The following is a 17959-nucleotide window of genomic DNA, read 5'->3' as shown; positions in this document are numbered from 1 at the left end:
TACATGATTGACCACATGCTTTGTATGCATTGATCTGTTAATAAAAATTTACATTCATTTATATTCTGATACTGAGAATAAATATGCACAAATGTTTATTTGTATATATTGCTGATTAGAATTTTAAAATTATTTTATTAATAATTTTTACACATATTAATCAATGAGATTGATACTGGCTTTACTTTTTTATACTCTTCTGTTTGGTACTGGAATCAGGAATCTATTAGCTTTGTAAAATTATTTCAGCCCTCCCTCTTTTATTTGCCTTGTATGAAGTGGGCTTCCCTGGTGGCTCAGGTGGTAACGAATCTGCCTGCAATGCAGGAGATCCAAGTTCAATCCCTGGCTCAGGAAGATCCTCTGAAGGAGGGAATGGCTACCCACTGGAGTATTCTTGCCTGGAGAATCCCATGGACAGAGGAGACTGACAAATTACAGTCCATCGGGTCCCAAAGAGTTGGACATGAATTTGGACATGAATGAGTGACTAGCACTTTCACCCTTCTCTTTCACTTGTATAAAACAGAAAATTTCTGGTCTCATGCAAGTTTTCTAAAGGGATTTTCTTCATGGTGTCAGAATATTCACACATCAGAAAGGGAAGGATTTATTTTGGACGATCAGTTCATTATTCCCCAGGACATGGTGTGCACATCCAGTTACTTCTGTGAGCACTTGGCTCTGAATCCAAGATGAGCTGAACAAGAGCATGGACTCCACAAAGATCTTACCTGGGGAGCAGACCTGACTTTGCTGTTGTGTCTCATCTTATGTCCAATCACCAGAAGTCTGAGGTCGAGTGTTCTATGTCTTAGCTATTGTTACACCTGAACTTCTTTAAAGCAGTAGGGCTCTAGAAAAACTCTTAAAAAAAAATAACAGATATCACACAATAAATGTATACAAATAAAACTCTTCTGACTTCACTCTCTTTTCTTGCTTTTGTTCTCAAGTTGTCTACATATTTTTCTGAGGTTTATCACTTAGGATTCAAATACATAGTTTTTCTTCACTGTAAAAGATACTTACATCCAACAATGTAATTGCACTTAATATCACTGAATTGTGGGCTTAAAAATGGTCAAGATGATCAATATGTTAACATATTTTTACATAATAAAAATGCAGGACAGAAATACACAAACATACTACAGTATTAATTTCATATACTTTGCCAACAAAGGTCCATCTAGTCAAGGCTGTGGTTTTCCAGTGGTCATGTATGGATGTGAGAGTTGGACTGTGAAGAAAGCTGAGTGCCGAAGAATTGATGCTTTTGAACTGTGGTGTGGGAGAAGACTCTTGAGAGTCCTTTGGACTGCAAGGAGATCCAACCAGTCCATTCTGAAGGAGATCAGCCCTGGGCTTTCTTTGGAAGGAATGATGCTAAAGCTGAAACTCCAGTGCTTTGGCCACCTCATGCGAAGAGTTGACTTATTGGAAAAGACTCTGATGCTGGGAAGGATTGGGGGCAGGAGGAGAAGGAGAAGGGGACGACAGAGGATGAGATGGCTGGATGGCATCACTGACTCGGTGGACGTGAGTCTCAGTGAACTCCGGGAGTTGGTGATGGACAGGGAGGTCTAGTATGCTGTGATTCATGGGGTTGCAAAGAGTTGGACACAACTGAGCGACTGAACAGAACTGAATTTTCTTCATAACACTTTATTTTTTAATTATTCTATAATAAGAATGCATTATTAGTAGAATAAGAAATTAAACAGTAAACACTGTAAAAATTTTATATCAGCAATGCTTTTTTAATTAAAGTTTATGTATGTGCAATTTTATATTTGTTTCATGTGTAGAATTGACACTCACAGTGATTGAATATTTATATAGACTGTGTCTCATTTAAAGTCATTATAAAATAATGTCTATATGTCCTATTTCCCTGTGCTGTACCTGTTCCTGTTTATCTACTTTATGCCTTGTAGTTTGTACCTGTTAACCCTCTACCCCTAACTTCCCTTCCTCCTTTCCCCTCCCCACTGGTACTCACTAATGCTTTGAGTTTTTTATTGAGTAAATTGTTTATTTCCGTTTCATTATTTTTATTGTTCTTTTTCTCTTTCTTTTTCCATTGAGTTCAGTTCCTCTCTTTGATTTTGCCTGACTGTGGGTTTAGGTGGAACAGCTACTTATTGTGGTCTTAGAGGGGTGTCCTTATGTGAGAGCTTCACTGTACAGTCCAGCTGTAGCCCATGTCTTTGGTGGGAGAGCTGGATTTGGTGCGACTACAAGTTACATCCTTCCTCATGATGTGCTGGCAGCTAACACCTTGGTAGGTGTAGCTGGATATAGAGGCTTAGGGCTGTAGCTATGAGCTGGGGTTTCCTCTCTGCTCAGTGGCTGTCACCATCTCTCCCGGAAGGGGTAAGATCTCAAGTTGCTGGAGCAGAAGCCCTGAGAGTCTGGTCTGAGCGAACTCTTTTCCTTTAAGTGTGTATGTTCCTATCTCTCCACACTGGTCCCTTGCCTCAGTGCTGGGCAAAAGGGGTGCATTCGGGCTCTTGATGGGCATGGGCTCCATGGGCTGCACATAGACAAAGATGTTGAGCTGCCTCCAATGCACCGTCTCTGCAAGCATCATCAATAACAGCCCCAGCTGCACTTCCATCTCCTTTTTCGCTTTCATCTGGACCATTCACTCCAAACTTCACCACCTGACCCTGTTGGGAAGCTGTGCTTCCAGTAAGGCAGGTGGGCCCATGTAGGCCGTCAGTGTGTAATGGGGTTATGGGCTGGTGGTTGGGCTGCTCTTGGAGATTGGGACCAGCCCAGTGTGCCCACCACATGAGAGCCAGCATCCCATGGCCAGGCTCTCTTCCCATTCATGGCATCCCTCACTCCCATGCAGAAGTGCAAGGTGAAGTAAGCAGGACTTGAGCATGTGCATGGCTCAGGCTGGAGCACAGGCTAGGGCAGCTGTGGGAAACCAGGCAGCCATTGATGTGATCCTCATCCATTGCCTCCACCCTGCCTTCAGAGCAAGTCAGTAATTGGGGGGTCATATGAGTGGAGTCCAGGCTTCCCGCAGCCCTCCTGCTCATTCCCATTGGAGCTCATCTTCCTTGTGCTAGACCCCAGAACTAGAATGCCCCATATCCCCCAGGGCAGAACTTTCTATAAGACCGTAGAAGTTATCATACACTTTTGCTCTTAATAATATTAATTTTATCTATTATGTATTTATTGATATTTGTATACTATGCAAACCTTGTATTCCTGGGATCAATGATACTTGCCAGGAATAAATTTCTTTTTTATGCTGTGGAATGCATTTTGCTAGCATTTTATTGTGGATTTTTTGTTTGTTCATAACAGATATTTGTGCTATGTTGCAATTTTTTTTTTTTTTCCTTAGGTTTGGTATCAAGGTAATGCTGACTTCATAGAATGAATTAGGCGGTCGTAATTCCTTTTCTATTTTTGGAAGAATTTGTAAAATACTGATAATTCTTCCTTAAAAAGCTTGCAAACTTTGCTAGTGAAACTGCCTGGACTTGAGCTTTTCTCTGGGGGAAATAAGTGTTCAGTCTCTTGTTGTTTAGTCACCAAGTCGTGTCTGACTCTCTGCGACCCCATGAGCTGCAGCATGCCAGGTTTCCCTGTCCTTCACTCTCTCCCAGAGTTTGTTCAAACTCGTGCCCATGGAGTCAATCTCTTAAACCTATTCAAAGTTTCGGTTTGCTCTGGATTCAGTTTCAGAATTTTGTGTCTTTCTAGGGATTGGTTAATTTCGTCCAGGTTATCTCCTTAGACCAGGTCTATTATAATAGAATGCCATAAACCAGGGAGCTTGTAAACAACAGAATTTTATTTCTCACAATTCTGGAACTACAAGGTCCAATAGTATGGTCCTGGAAGAGTTAAGATCTAAACAGTATAACATTTTTATTCATAAATGGCTGTTTTCTTTCCTTGTCCTCACATGATGGAAGGAGGCAGGGGAGCTTTCTGTCTCTCTTTTATGAGGTCACCAATGTCATTCATGGGGGCTCTGCCTTCATGGCCTCATCACCCCTGAAAGGCCTCACATCCAATGGTCATTCAATGAGGATTAGGTTTCAACATGTGAATTTTGGAGGGACACAAATATAGCTGTTATAAGGTTTGTTGGTATACAACTGCTCATGGTATTACCCTGTAATTCATATTATTTCTCTAAGGCTAATTGTGATGCTCCATCTATCATTATTGCTTTCCACAGTTTGAGTGCCATGCCACCTCCCCCCCCCCACTCCTGCCATTAAGCAAGTTAAAGATTTGTTCATTTCAAAAATTAAATTTGCTTGTGTTGATTTTACTTTTTTTTCTCTATTTCATTTATTGCTATTTCCCCAAAGGTAAAGAACTCGAAGATTACCAACAGAGACTCTTGGAAAGCTGAATGGATCATTCTAAGAAGTGTCAGACAGTCTACAGTCTCCATTTTATAAGTGAGTTTCAGGGGACCTGAGAAATTTTTGACAGTTGGTAAAATCTATAATATTCATTTTTGGTAAGTAAATATTTGTATTTAAATGTATGCTCCTATCTGCCTAAAGAGTTCTAGATTTTCCTGGGATATGATTGTTTCTCTGTCTACCTTGACTATGTTGATTACCACACATATCTTTGTTCTTCTAGTGATTACAAGACAATATAGATAAATATGAAGATAATAGCAATCACAACAGTACCAATTATATTATTGAACTCTAACATGTATTAGATTTGGGGCTCGTCTTCTCTGTAAGTTATTTTCAGTGCTCACTGTGTTATGGTTAGTATTATTTCCTCTAATAACTATCTGATCTCCATTTCTGCTTACCCATAAAGTGCCTCATTTCAGAGTAGCTTAACATGGTGCTGTGTAGGTGTTGACCATTTTCAATTGAGTAGAAATAACTAATTTTATTTTTTGTTGAGTAGTTTTGCTTCCTCACAAGAAATAAATCACTTCTTGAATACATATCTTTCCAACTGCTTGAGAGATATGACAAATTGAAAACTCTCTGAGGTGTGTTAATACATTTTAATGTCTGGTTATATTGTATTTTAATGTGGGACTCTATAAAAGATTACTTAGATTTTGTTCTGGCTTTATAGAGGTATAAGCTGTACTCAATAACCCTTGTCAGATAAAGGTAAGAAACTAATTAAGTAATAAATCCATACAAATTGTTACAGAAAAGTTATGACTTCCTTGCTTCTTTTATAATAGCAATACTGTATTAAAAAGCATTAGTTAGTACGGAAATCCATGACTGGGTCTGAAGACAAAAAAAATCCCTTTTCTCATTGGGATTTAGGTCATATCTGCTCAGTTTGGTTTAGAATAACTAAGCAGAAACTGTAAGACTCATCTAATTGATTTCAGATGCTTTTAAGCTCCTTTCTAATGTAATCTAAAACTTAGGTCCTACAGTTATTAGTAGTAAATATAGGAAAAAGTTTACTTTATGAGAATAAATTTTGTGTTAAGATAAAATTATTGGAAATTAAAAGAAAATTAGCTTTCTTCAACAAACATTTAGTAAACAGCTGTCATTGAGATGATTTATGTGGGATAAAAGGTGTGTGTTTTAACATGCTTAAAAGAAGGCACAAGGCCAAGGCAATGCCCTCAACTAAGTTACAAGTTGTTTAATTCCCTAGTTGATTGAATTGCCTTTGAATGATTACTAATTAATGAAATTAATTTTGTATTTCTTCAGTTCATCACTTTAGAGTCCATTTTAGAACCATAAACTCTGAGGGTTTGAAGTTACCATAAACAATTCATAGATAAGGAAAGAGAAAGAGACTTTAAACTTATATAAATAAAGTACATTGAAGAGACCTTCAGTTCAGTTCAGTTCAGTCTCTCAGTCATGCCCAACTCTTTGCGACCCCATGAATCACAGCACCCCAGGCCTCCCTATCCATCACCAACTCCCGGAGTTCACTCAGACTCATGTCCGTCGAGTCGGTGATGCCATCCAGCCATCTCATCCTCTGTCGTCCCCATCTCCTCCTGCCCCCAATACCTCCCAGCATCAGAGTCTTTTCCAATGAGTCAACTCTTTGCATGAGGTGGCCAAAGAAGAGACCTTTAAAAGTACATAAAAGTATGTACATTTAAAAAAGTACATAAAAGTACATATATATAGGGGCAAATGACATGAAGCTCATTCAAAATCATAAAGTCAGCTGGGACAACTTATAAAATAAATTTAGGCTAGTACACTTAAATTTTATGTTTTTATTTTTTTAATTAATTTTTACTGGAGTATAGATGATTTTAAATGCTGTGTTAAGTTTCTGCTATACAGCAAAGTAAATCAGTTATTCATATACACATATCCAATCTTTTTTAGAGTGTTTTCCCCAAATAGGTCATCACAAGTATTGAGTAAAGCCTTGTGCTATACAGCAGGTCCTAATTTTGTATCTATTTTAGGTACAATAATGTGTACATGTCAATCCCAATCTCCCAGTTTATCCCTCCCTCTCCTTTGGCAACCATATTTTTTTTTCTACATCTGTGACTCTGTATCTGTTTTGTAAATAAGTTCATTTGCACCATTTTTTTAGATCCCACATATCATACAATATTTATCTTTCTCTGGGAACATGACCATGACATGTTCTCATGTTTCACTGAGCATGACAATCTCTAGGTCCATCCCTGCTGCTACAAACTGCATTATTTCATTCATTTTAGGGCTGAGTAATATTCCATTTATATATGTACTGCATCTTTTTTATCCATTTATCTGTTCATGGACACTTATGTTGCTTCTATGTCTTGGCTATTGTAAATGGTGCTGCAATGAATATTGGGTGCATGTGTGTGCTTTCAAATTATGATTTTCTCCAGATATATGCCAAGGAGTGGGATTACTATACCTGGTGGCTCAGACAGTAAAGAATCTGCTTGTAATGCAGGAGACCCAGGTTCAATCCTGGGTCAGGAAGACCCCCTGGAGAAGGAAATGGTTGCTCACTCAGGTATTCTTTCACGGAGAATTCCACTGACAGAGGAACCTAGTGGCTCCTACCGTCCATGGGGTTGCAAAGAGTCAGACAAGATTGAGCAACTAAAACTTATGCTAATACTATTTTTAGTTTTTTAAGGAACTTCTATACCATTCTCCACAGTGTCTGTACCAATTTACATTTCCACCAACAGTGTAGAAGTGTTCCCTTTTCTCCACACACTCTCTAGCATTTATTGTTTGTAGGTTTTTGGATGATGTCCATTCTGATCTCTGTGAAGTATTACTTCATTTAGTTTTGATTTGCATTTCCCTGATAATCATGATTTTGAGCATCTTTTCATGTGCTTTTTGACTATCATATGTCTTCTTTGGAGAGATGTCTATTTACATCTTTTGTCCATTTTTTGATTGGGTTATTTTGTTTTTGTTCTTTGCTATTGAGTTGCTTGGTTATTTTGGAGATTAATCCCTTGTCAGTTGTTTTTTTGCAAATATCTTCTCATGCTCTGATGGTTTTTGTTTTGTTTTTTTTGTGGGCTCCTTTGCTGTACAAAATCTTTGTGTCAGATTTCATTTTAATGTGAAAAATGTATCAAGGATCAAGGAATGTCAGTGTTTAAAAAAAGCCACTACAGACAGTGTAATTTTGTGATCCACCCAAGTGCTTGAAATATTCCCCCAAACACTTACAAAAATAGCTATGCAAACACTTCCTGAAGTTATTATTATAGTAAGTATTTCAGGTTCTGCATTGGATCATAGAGAAGGAATACTAGGATAAGAAAGTGATGTTCAGGATGCAATAGTGGTTTGGGCTGGGGGAACATTGATACAGAACTGAAATATAGACAAAGCAGGCATGGATGTAAGAAAACCTCAGTAAAAACAAGGAAATAGGAGTTGTGTAGGGCTAAAGCAGTTACAATGATGATGCTGTCAATGATGATGATGATAAATCTCTCTAATTCTCTAAATGGATATTGAAAATACATTTTAAAGTATGTATATGAGTAGTTGATCATATTGTTTTCTTACAAAGCAGCTTGAGACAAATAAGAATCAAAATAAAAGGTCCATTGGATAAGTAGCAAAGGGAAAGAAAATTTCATACAGTAATACTGTGCCAAGAAACAGTATAACAGAGCACAATTTCCAGGAAAACTTTAAAAAACTTCCAGTGTTTCCTTCAAAAAGTTGGAACATATTTTGCCAATGCAAAGTAACAATTTTTAAGTTCTGAATTCTAGAAGCAATTTTTGGTAATATGAAAAAATCTCAGAGCAGATTTGTGGCTTTCTATTAATCTAATAGTATATAGGAATAAAGCTTGAAAAATCATAAGAAATAAGTTGCTAGAATATGCAACTTTTGACTATTTTTAAGGGTAGCATTCTAAAAAAAATGAGTAACATTCTTATTTTGACATTTTACTGGTATTTTATAAAAGATAGCTCAAATTTTAAACAATTGATGAGTACCCAAACTGTGGGTTCCATGTTATAGTTTTAAAAGAGATATATGACATGGCAATAAGTCATTTTTCAGTGAAAGTCAAGTGACTTGTTTTATATGTTATATTAATATTTGCCTAGTGTTGGAAAACTTAGCAAAGCAAATAAGTGTCTTAAAACTTAGCTCTACATCTACTAGAAAGTCCAAAGAGACTACTAAGGATCAAGAAGAGAAAAGAAAGAAAGCAGATGACAGAAGAAAGTGGTAGCTTTAGAGAGCAAATTGGGGAGATAAATATATGATAATAGAATCTCAGTCCTTTTTAAAGAAGTGATGGATTGAGAAAACAGTGAGAAGAAGGAGGAAAGGAAATGGTGGAGTGAAGACACCTCATTGTCCTTCCTACCTGAAGTCTTACAGCCCAGCACTGAGATCAGGCCATCAGTGACCCCTGCCTTCACAGTGCTGAGAGCAGGTGATACCAAATCTTCAGACCTACAAAAAGATGCAACTCTTTTGCTTTGAAAGATTTAATTTTGAGCAGGACTGCATACCATTTGTCCTGTCAGTAGTCCTGTAACCAACCACAAGTCCTCCAAGCAACTTGGCTAACTTCTTGAGTATAATTTTTGATGTTACCCATTTTAGAAAGCGAAAACAAAGCACAAAAATTAGCATGCAAATTTTTAGAAGTAAATGTTTAGCTGGATAACTGTGAACTATTTTTGCTGTTCCCTAGGTCACTTGATATAGTACTTAAGTATAATCTATACTGAAATATGGTTGATCACTGGACTATGCAGATCCATAAGCAACCCTCCAAGAAGGGTTAAAAATTTTGAAACAAATTGCTAAAAATTTTAAAACAAATTGCTAAAAAATTTTAAAACAAAGTGCTAAAAATTTTAAAACAAATTGCTAAAAAAATTTAAAACAAAGTGCTAAAAATTTTAAAACAAATAAACAAAACTGAAACAAATTTAACAAAAACATTGGCACCTGCACATGGCTTTGTAAGCCTGGGTGTCACTTAACTAATGATAATCAAGGTCTATCAGGAAAACAGATCAGAGATGATGGTTACTGTAAAGTGTTAGTCACCCAGTCATGTCCGACTCTCTACAACTCTTTGGACAGGAGCCCACCAGGTTCCTCTGTCCATGGAATTCGCCAGGCAAGAATACTAGAGTGGATAGCCATTCCTTTCTCCAGGGGGATCTTCCCAACCCAGGGTCTGAACTCGGGTCGCCTGCACTGCAGACAGATTCTTTACCACTGAGCCATCTGGGAAGCCAAATTGCTATAATATGTTATCAGAGTCCAGTTTTCACCCAAAATGCAAGACCTGTGATGGAACAGGAAACTGTAATCCATACTCATGGGTAAAAAAAACTTTTAATGAAGATGATATTTGAGTTGTGTTTATGTTATATTAAAAAAAAAAAAAAGACTTCAAGGCAGCTATTATAAATCTGTTTCAATAATGAAATACAAGTAAATTTACATAATTAATTGAACATTTGTTTACAATGAGTCAGCAAGTAGGGATGGAGAGTACAAAGAATGGGAATTCCAAAATTGAAATATATAAAATCTGAGATGAAGATGTTACTATATAGCTGAAGCAATAAAATGGGATATCAGGGGGAAGAATCAGTAAAGTTGAATAAATACTGATAGAAAGTATCTAATCTGAATCAACAGAGGAAAACTTTGAAGAAAAATGAACAGAACTTTAGAGACTTGTTCCAACTTGTGAATAATGGGAAATAGAGCAGGAAGAAATATTGACAGGAAAAAGTAACGGAAAACATAACTGCTGAAAATGTCTGAAATTTGATGGCATATATTAAGTTACAGACCCAAGGAACTCAATAAATCCCAAATAGGATAAATACAAAGAGTATCAAATTTGCTGAAAAGGAAGGAATGCACTCTATACACTTAGCTCTACTGCAGACAAGCATTCAGTTAATGTCTCCACAGATTACAACTAATTGTAAAACCTGTTTACAAAGTATTTCGTAAGTAAATATAAAGTCAGTCGATGCCAAAGAATGTTCAAACTACCACACAATTGCACTCATCTCACACGCTAGCAAAGTAATGTTCAAAATTTTCCAAGTTAGGCTTCAATAGTACATGAATCCTGAAATTCCAGATGTTCAAGCTGGATTTAGAAAAGGCAGAGGAACCAGAGATCAAATTGCCAACATCTGTTGGAGAATCAAAAAAGGAAGAGAGTTCCAGAAAAACATCTATTTTCACTTTATTGACTACGCCAAAGCCTTTGATTGTGTGGATCAAAACAAACTGTGGAAAATTCTTGGAGATGGGAATACCAGACCACTTGACCTTCCTCCTGAGAAATGTATATGCAGGTCAAGAAGCAACAATTAGAACTGCACATGGAACAACAGACTGGTTCCAAATCCGGAAAGGAGCATGTCAAGGCTGTATATTGTCACTCTGCTTATTTAACTTATATGCAGAATACATCATGCAAAATGCCGGGCTAGAAGAAGCAGAAGGTGAAATCAAGATTGCTGGGAGAAATATCAATAACCTCAGATATGCAGATGATACCACCCTTGTGGCAGAAAGTGAAGAGCTACAGAGCCTCTTGATGAAAGTGAAAGAGGAGAGTGAAAAAATTGGCTAAAAACTCAACATTCAGAAAACTAATATCATGGCATCTGCTCCCATCTCTTCATGGCAAATAGGAAAACAATGGAAACAGTGAGAGACTTTATATTTTGTGGTCCCAAAAATCACTGCAGATGGTGAGTGCAGCCATAAAATTAAAAGATGCTTGCTCCTTGGAAGAAAAGCTATAATCAACCTAGACAGCATGTTAAAAAGCAGAGCCATGACTTTGCCAACAAAGGTCTGTCTAGTCAAAGCTATGGTTTTTCCAGTAGTCATGTATGGATTTGAGAAGTGGACTATAAAGAAAGCTGAGTGCTGATGAATTGATGCTTTTGAACTGTGGTGTTAGAGAAGAATCTTGAGGGTCCCTTGGACTGCAAGAAGATCCAACCAGTCCATCCTACAGGAGATCAGTCCTGGGTGTTCTTTGGAAGGACTGATGCTGAAGCTGAAACTCCAATTCTTTGGCCACCTGATGTGAAGAATTGGCTCATTGAAAAAGACCCTGATGCTTGAAAATATTGAAGGCAGGAGGAGAAGGGGATGACAGAAGATGAGATGGTTGGATGGCATCACCGATCAATGGACATGAGTTTGAGCAAGCTCTGGAAGTTGATGACAGGCTGCAGTCCATGGGGTCGCAAAGAGTCAGACACCACTGAGTGACTGAACTGAACTGAAATATAAAGTCAGTTAACCATAAATGTGAGAAAATGACAATGTTCTGTGTAAGATCCCTGACTCCAGACCAAAGTCATATGCCCTGGGCTCATGGCCCAATCCCAGCCTCAATGCTGTCTCAAGTTCTCCATTTTAAAAGGGCTATACATTTTAAATTTATGTTTCCAATTTAAAATATTTTAAAAGTTATAATATTTCAAATGTATTTGGAATATCATAAAAGTGTATATTTTAAACATTTATTTTAAAATCTTTTTAAAAGTTCTAATATTTTCCAATATTTTAAATAGGGTCTAACTCACAGGAGTGTAGTGTAGAGTATATGAATTAACAGGTAAAAACAATTTGAAGAACGGATGGCACATAATGACCACTAAAATCCCACCCAAAAAGCAAATAACAAAAACATGCTGTCTCTGTTGCTGTACTTTGATTATTTTTGAATGGGAAATTACTGAGTAACTTATGCATCATATAGGACTTCCCTGTGGCTCACACAGTAAAGAACCTGCCTGTGATATAGGAGACCAGGGTTTGATCCCTGGGTTGGAAAGTTCTTCTGGAGAAGGCAATGGCAACCCACTCCAGTATTCTTGCCTGGACAATCCCATGGACAGAGAAGCCTGGTGGGCTACAGTCCGTGGGATCACAAAGAGTTGGACATGACTGAGTGACTAACATACACACACATACATCATATATTTTATGTTGCCAAGTAGAAGCACATTTTTACCATAGAGAAATTTGCACTCTTTCTATTTATTTTTTTATTAAGGAAATCACACACATACAAGGAAATAATATTAGAAGGAGAAGATAATTGGTTTTATAATCAAAAGTGAACTTAAGCCCTGGCTAGGTCTGTTTAAACTTGAGCTAATTATCTAATGTCTCTGGGTCTGGTTTCCTTTTCATTAAATAAAACAAAGACCAAATAAAACATGTTTCAAATTTGTAGGATTACATGAGAGAAGATGAATAAGAACCCTTGTGGCATCATTTATTTGTTAATGAGCTTCCTCTGCTTCCTTCTAAGGAGAATAAAAGAAGGATTACCACACTCTTCCTTGGTTTGTCTGTACTCTTGGGCATATTATTGCCTCCTATAGGCAGGCAAGGAGGACTATTGACCAGCATGGATTCTCATTGAAATTTAACTGAGGATCAAAGTCAGGAAGACACTTTTTAAACAAATTTTAGAAGGGCCAAAACAAAAGAAGAAATGCTTCATTTATAGCACCAATTCTAAACCAACCTTTTGATATAGAGGGCGGGGTGAGCTATCATTTTTATTGAGAAAATATAATTTAAGTTTCTCTATCATTTTAAAAGTCTGAGATAATTGGTTTGCTTGTATGGCTCAACACTAATTATCTGCATTTGAACAACCCCTTCATAGAATCAATGTCACCAGAGAAACAGGATCAATATATTTAGAATGAGGGAAAGTATTTCTGACACATGGTTCCAGATCCCTCTAGTCTCCACATATAAAAAGAACTCAATGAGATGTTTGCTTCTGTGGCAAAAGACCGAGGAATAAAAGATTTATTTCATAGTTTTAAAAGGGACAAACTTTTAAAAATTCAGCAACATATGTACTTATAAATTATGAAAATACATTTTTTCTATACACTGATTTTCTTCTTTAATAATGAGATGGTATCATTCACTGCATCAATGTAATTAAGAGTTGATTTCTTTCTTTCTTGGGAGAGTTCATTTTAACCATGTTGTGCTTATGAGTAAAGCTGTGTTATTCCCACGCCAAATCTTACTTAATGAAACCTTCTACATTCTATAGGCTGAATTTATGGAACTTTCCATAACAGCTTATTTTTGATGAAGAGTGGAGTCATGAGTGACTGCGGGGTATCAGGTGCACCATTCCATAACTTAAAGTGATGGAATACCCAGTAATGCATGATGATGGTGCTGGGAAACTCAAGTGCAAACCACTCACTATTTCTTCTATCAGAATTTTTTCACTTCCTTAGAACAAACTTAAAATAAGTTTGAAATAAGTAATGTGAGTTATCCAGTACAGCTTATTTTGAAATTGCTCTTCTCTGTGCTTCAGGGTCATTATTCACAGGGGGTTATGGATTAACAGAGCCATTATTAATTAAAGCAAGTAATATACAACCAATAATGCCTGGCATTTGATTGCTTTGTAAAATTTTGTGTCCTCCTACCATACAAATAAAGACAGTGGAGGACAAAGGAGCCTGCATGCTGCAGTCCATGGAGTCGTAGCATCAGACACAACTTGGCTACAGAACAACTGTCCATTCACTCTCCATACAGTGGTGAATTCTGATGATATATTTTAATAATGAGAATGACTGAAGCAGTAATTTTCAATCATTTCTTTGCTTCTTATATATGCTATTGTAGAATTATTTTTCCCATGTTTGAATTTAGACATAAATGCAGAATGATAAATCTAACATTTTGTTGTAATTTTTTTTAACCTTTAGATAAAGCATGAGTAACTGTGGATAAAGACAAATTAGACATAGACTAAGATATTCCCAAGGCCATAGTGAGTGAGTGAAAATGGAAATTGAAAGCTATCTCGTTAAGCATGTGAAGCAAGACACCCCTGGAGCAAAGAAAGCACAAAGCTTGAGAATCGAGTTGGGACCTAGCAGGGCTGTTCCATCAGTGTAGGGGGAACTAATAAACCATTTCTACTAGTCTAGGTACATGGCTATACACAATGTTTCTGCCCAAGATTATGAAAAGAAATTTAAAAAAATCTATTATCTCCTCAAGTATTTTCTCATGGTCTTTCTTTTTGTCTTCTTCTTCTGGAACCCCTATGATTCGAATGTTGTAGCGTTTAATATTGTCCTGGAGGTCTCTGAGATTGTCCTCATTTCTTTTAATTCGTTTTTCTTTTATCCTCTTTGATTCATTTATTTCTACCATTCTATCTTCTAATTCACTAATCCTGTCTTCTGCCTCTGTTATTCTACTATTTGTTGCCTCCAGAGTGTTTTTAATTTCACTTATTGCATTACTCATTATATATTGACTCTTTTTTATTTCTTCTAGGTCCTTGTTAAACCTTTCTTGCATCTTCTCAATCCTTGTCTCCAGGCTATTTATCTGTGATTCCATTTTAGTTTCAAGATTTTGGATCAATTTCACTATCATTATTCGGAATTCTTTATCAGGTAGATTCCCTATCTCTTCCTCTCTTGTTTGGTTTGGTGGGCATTTATCCTGTTCCTTTATCTGCTGAGTATTCCTCTGTCTCTTCATCTTGTTTAAATTGCTGAGTTTGGGGTGTCCTTTCTGTATTCTGGCAGTTTGTGGAGTTCTCTTTATTGTGGTGTTTCCTCGCTGTGTGTGGGTTTGTACAGGTGGCTTGTCAAGGTTTCCTGGTTAGGGAAGCTTGTGTCGGTGTTCTGGTGGGTGGAGCTGTATTTCTTCTCTCTGGAGTGCAATGAAATGTCCAGTAATGAGTTATGAGATGTCTATAGTTTTGGGGTGACTTTGGGCAGCCTGTATCTTGAAGCTCAGGGCTGTGTTCCTTTGTTGCTGGAGAATTTGCTTGGTATGTCTTGCCCTGGAACTTATTGGCCCTTGTGTGGTGCTTGGTTTCAGTGTCGGTATGGAGGCATTTGATGAGCTCCTGTGAATGAATGTTCCTTGGAGTCAGGAGTTCCCTGGAGTCAGGGTTTGGACTTAAGTCTCCTGCTTCCGATTATCGGTCTTATTTTTTACAGTAGTTTCAAAACTTCTCCTTCTATACAGCACCATTGATAAAACATCTACATTAAAGATGATAAGTTTCTCTACAGTGAGGGTCACTCAGAGAGGTTCACAGGGTTACATGGAGAAGAGAAGAGGGAGGAGGGAGTTAGAGGTGACCCAAATGAGATGAGGTGAATCAATAGTGGAGAGAGTGGGCTAGCCAGTAGTCACTTCCTTATGTGCACTCCACAACTGGACCACTCAGAGATGTTCACGGGGTTATACAGAGAAGAGAAGAAGGAGGAAGGTAACAGAGGTGGCCAGAAGGATAAAAGGGGGGAATGAAAAGGAGGGAGACAGATCCAGCCAATAATCAGTTCCCTAAGTGTTCTCCACCGTCTGGAACACACAGAAATTCACAGAGTTGGGTAGAGTAGAGAGGGGTTAGGGAGGAGACACAGGCGACCTGGTGGAGAAAAAGGAGGGTCCAAAGGGAGAGAGAGTAGTCAAGCCAGTAATCTCACTCCCTAGTGAAAAATGGGTCCTGAAGATTGGGTCCTTAAAGGTACAAAATTGGTAACAAATACATAAAAGCAAAAATTAAAAATCTAGAGTAGATTTTGGAATTTCAAAAATACGATGTTAAAGAACAGAAGAAGGAAAAGAAAGAGAGAAAGAACGAACAAACAAAAACAAAGAAGGTCGCGAAAATTATAAAGAAAGTACAGGTACAAAATTGATAACTAATACCAGAAAGCGAAAATTAAAAATCTAGAGTAGAGTTTGGAATTTCAAAAATACGATGTTAAAGAAAAGAAGAAGGAAAAGAAAGAGAGAAAAAACGAACAAACAAAAACAAAGAAGGTCGCGAAAATTATAAAGAAAGTACAGGTACAAAATTGATAACTAATACCAGAAAGCAAAAATTAAAAATCTAGTGTAGAGTTTGGAATTTCAAAAATACAATGTTAAAAAAAAAAAAAAAAGAAGAAGAAGAAAAATAAAGAGAGAAAACAAACAAACAAATACGAACAATGTCACAAAAATTATACGGAAAATACAGGTACAAAATTGATATCAAATACCAAAAAGCATAAATTAAAAATCTAAAGTAAAGTTTGGAATTTCAGATATACAATGTTATATAAAAGAAGAAGAGAAAGAAACAGAGAAGAAGAAAAAAAAAAAAAAAAAGTCACAGAAATTATATAAAAAAAAACTATAGGTACAAAATTGATAACATATACCAAAAAGCGAAAATTAAAAATCTAGAGTAGAGTTTGGAATTTCAAAAATACAATGTTAAAGAAAAGAAGAAAAAAAACAAAAACAAACAAACAAAAAAAAACAAGGTCAAAAATTATAAAATATATATATATGAAGTTTGCTGAAGAAGAAAAAAATAGGGTCTTTTTTTTTTTTTTTTTTTTGCAAAGTAATAGGTTATAAAAGTGAAAATTAAAGGAACAATAGAGGACTTAAAAAAAATTTTTTTTTAATTAAAAAAAAAAAAAAAAAAAGAAAGAATGACCGTAAAAATAATAAAAAATATATCTAGGACTTTTTTTTTTTTTTTGTGGGTGTTGTGGGTTCAGTTCATTTTTGGCTAGTTCCTTGGTCAGATTTATATTTCTCAAGATCTATAGGCCCCTTCCTATGTAGTCCGTAGTAACCACAGGGTTTTGATCTATTGCCTGTAGCTTCCAAGGCGTTTCCCTCTGTTATATCTTCTTCTGTTTGCTAGTCTCTTCAGTATCTGGTTTCCGCCCTGACTCAAAGGGCACGGTGGAGGACACTTTTTTTTTTTTTTTTAGGCTTACTTGTTCAGTCGCGCTGTGGGGAGGGAGGGAGGGATGCTGCAAACAAATAACACTGGCGTGGGCTCGCAATGCCTCAGCCACCCTGGGTCTGCCCCTGCTCACGGCGCGTGTAGCCTCCCTGTCCACACTGCTCGGACTCTAGGTTGTTCCGCCGGGAACAATCCAAGGCTGGCCCTGGGCTGCATGCACCTCCCAGGTCCAAGCCGCTCAGGTTCAGGCACTCGGGTAGTCCTCAGAGGCGCAGACTCAGTTGGGCCTGCGTTTTGTGCTCTTCCCAGGTCTGAGCGCCAATTTGCTCTTCCCAGGCGAGCGCCAATGCTGCGACTTATCGCCTCCCCGCCACTCGGTTATCTGGATGTAAAACCGGCGCACCTTCTCAGGCAGATATTGACCGTCCAGACCCCCAAGAAGTTTTAGTTAGCAAAGAAGCCTGCTTACAGTTTTATAGATAATGTCTCTCTGGGGCTGCGATTGCCCCCTTCCGGCTCTGGCTGCCTGTCACCGGAGGGGGAAGGTCTGCAGCCGGCTATCTCTGTTCAGTCCTTTGTTCCGTGCGCAGGCCTGGCGGTCTTAGGTTAGGGCTGGCTTTTCGCGAGATAGGTATCCCACAGTCTGGTTTGCTAGCCCAAATTATTTCGCTCAGATAGCGCTCAGGGTATTCAGGCCAGATTCTTACTCTCA

General features: G+C 37.5%; 1 long non-coding RNA gene across 1 annotated transcript in view; it reads left to right on the top strand.

The window, feature by feature from the left end:
- Positions 1-4009: 4009 nt before the first annotated feature.
- Positions 4010-17959, top strand: part of LOC132345178 (uncharacterized) — a 52076-nt gene continuing 38126 nt past the window's right edge. Inside the window, exons 1-2 of the long non-coding RNA XR_009494370.1 lie at positions 4010-4117; positions 4353-4445. This is a non-coding gene — a long non-coding RNA (uncharacterized lncRNA). The remainder of the gene's footprint in view (positions 4118-4352; positions 4446-17959) is intronic.

Source organism: Bos taurus, chromosome 4, assembly GCF_002263795.3.
Source record: "Bos taurus isolate L1 Dominette 01449 registration number 42190680 breed Hereford chromosome 4, ARS-UCD2.0, whole genome shotgun sequence".
In the NCBI taxonomy this organism is placed as follows: domain Eukaryota; kingdom Metazoa; phylum Chordata; class Mammalia; order Artiodactyla; family Bovidae; genus Bos; species Bos taurus.
This window is presented reverse-complemented; position numbering and strand designations above follow the sequence as displayed.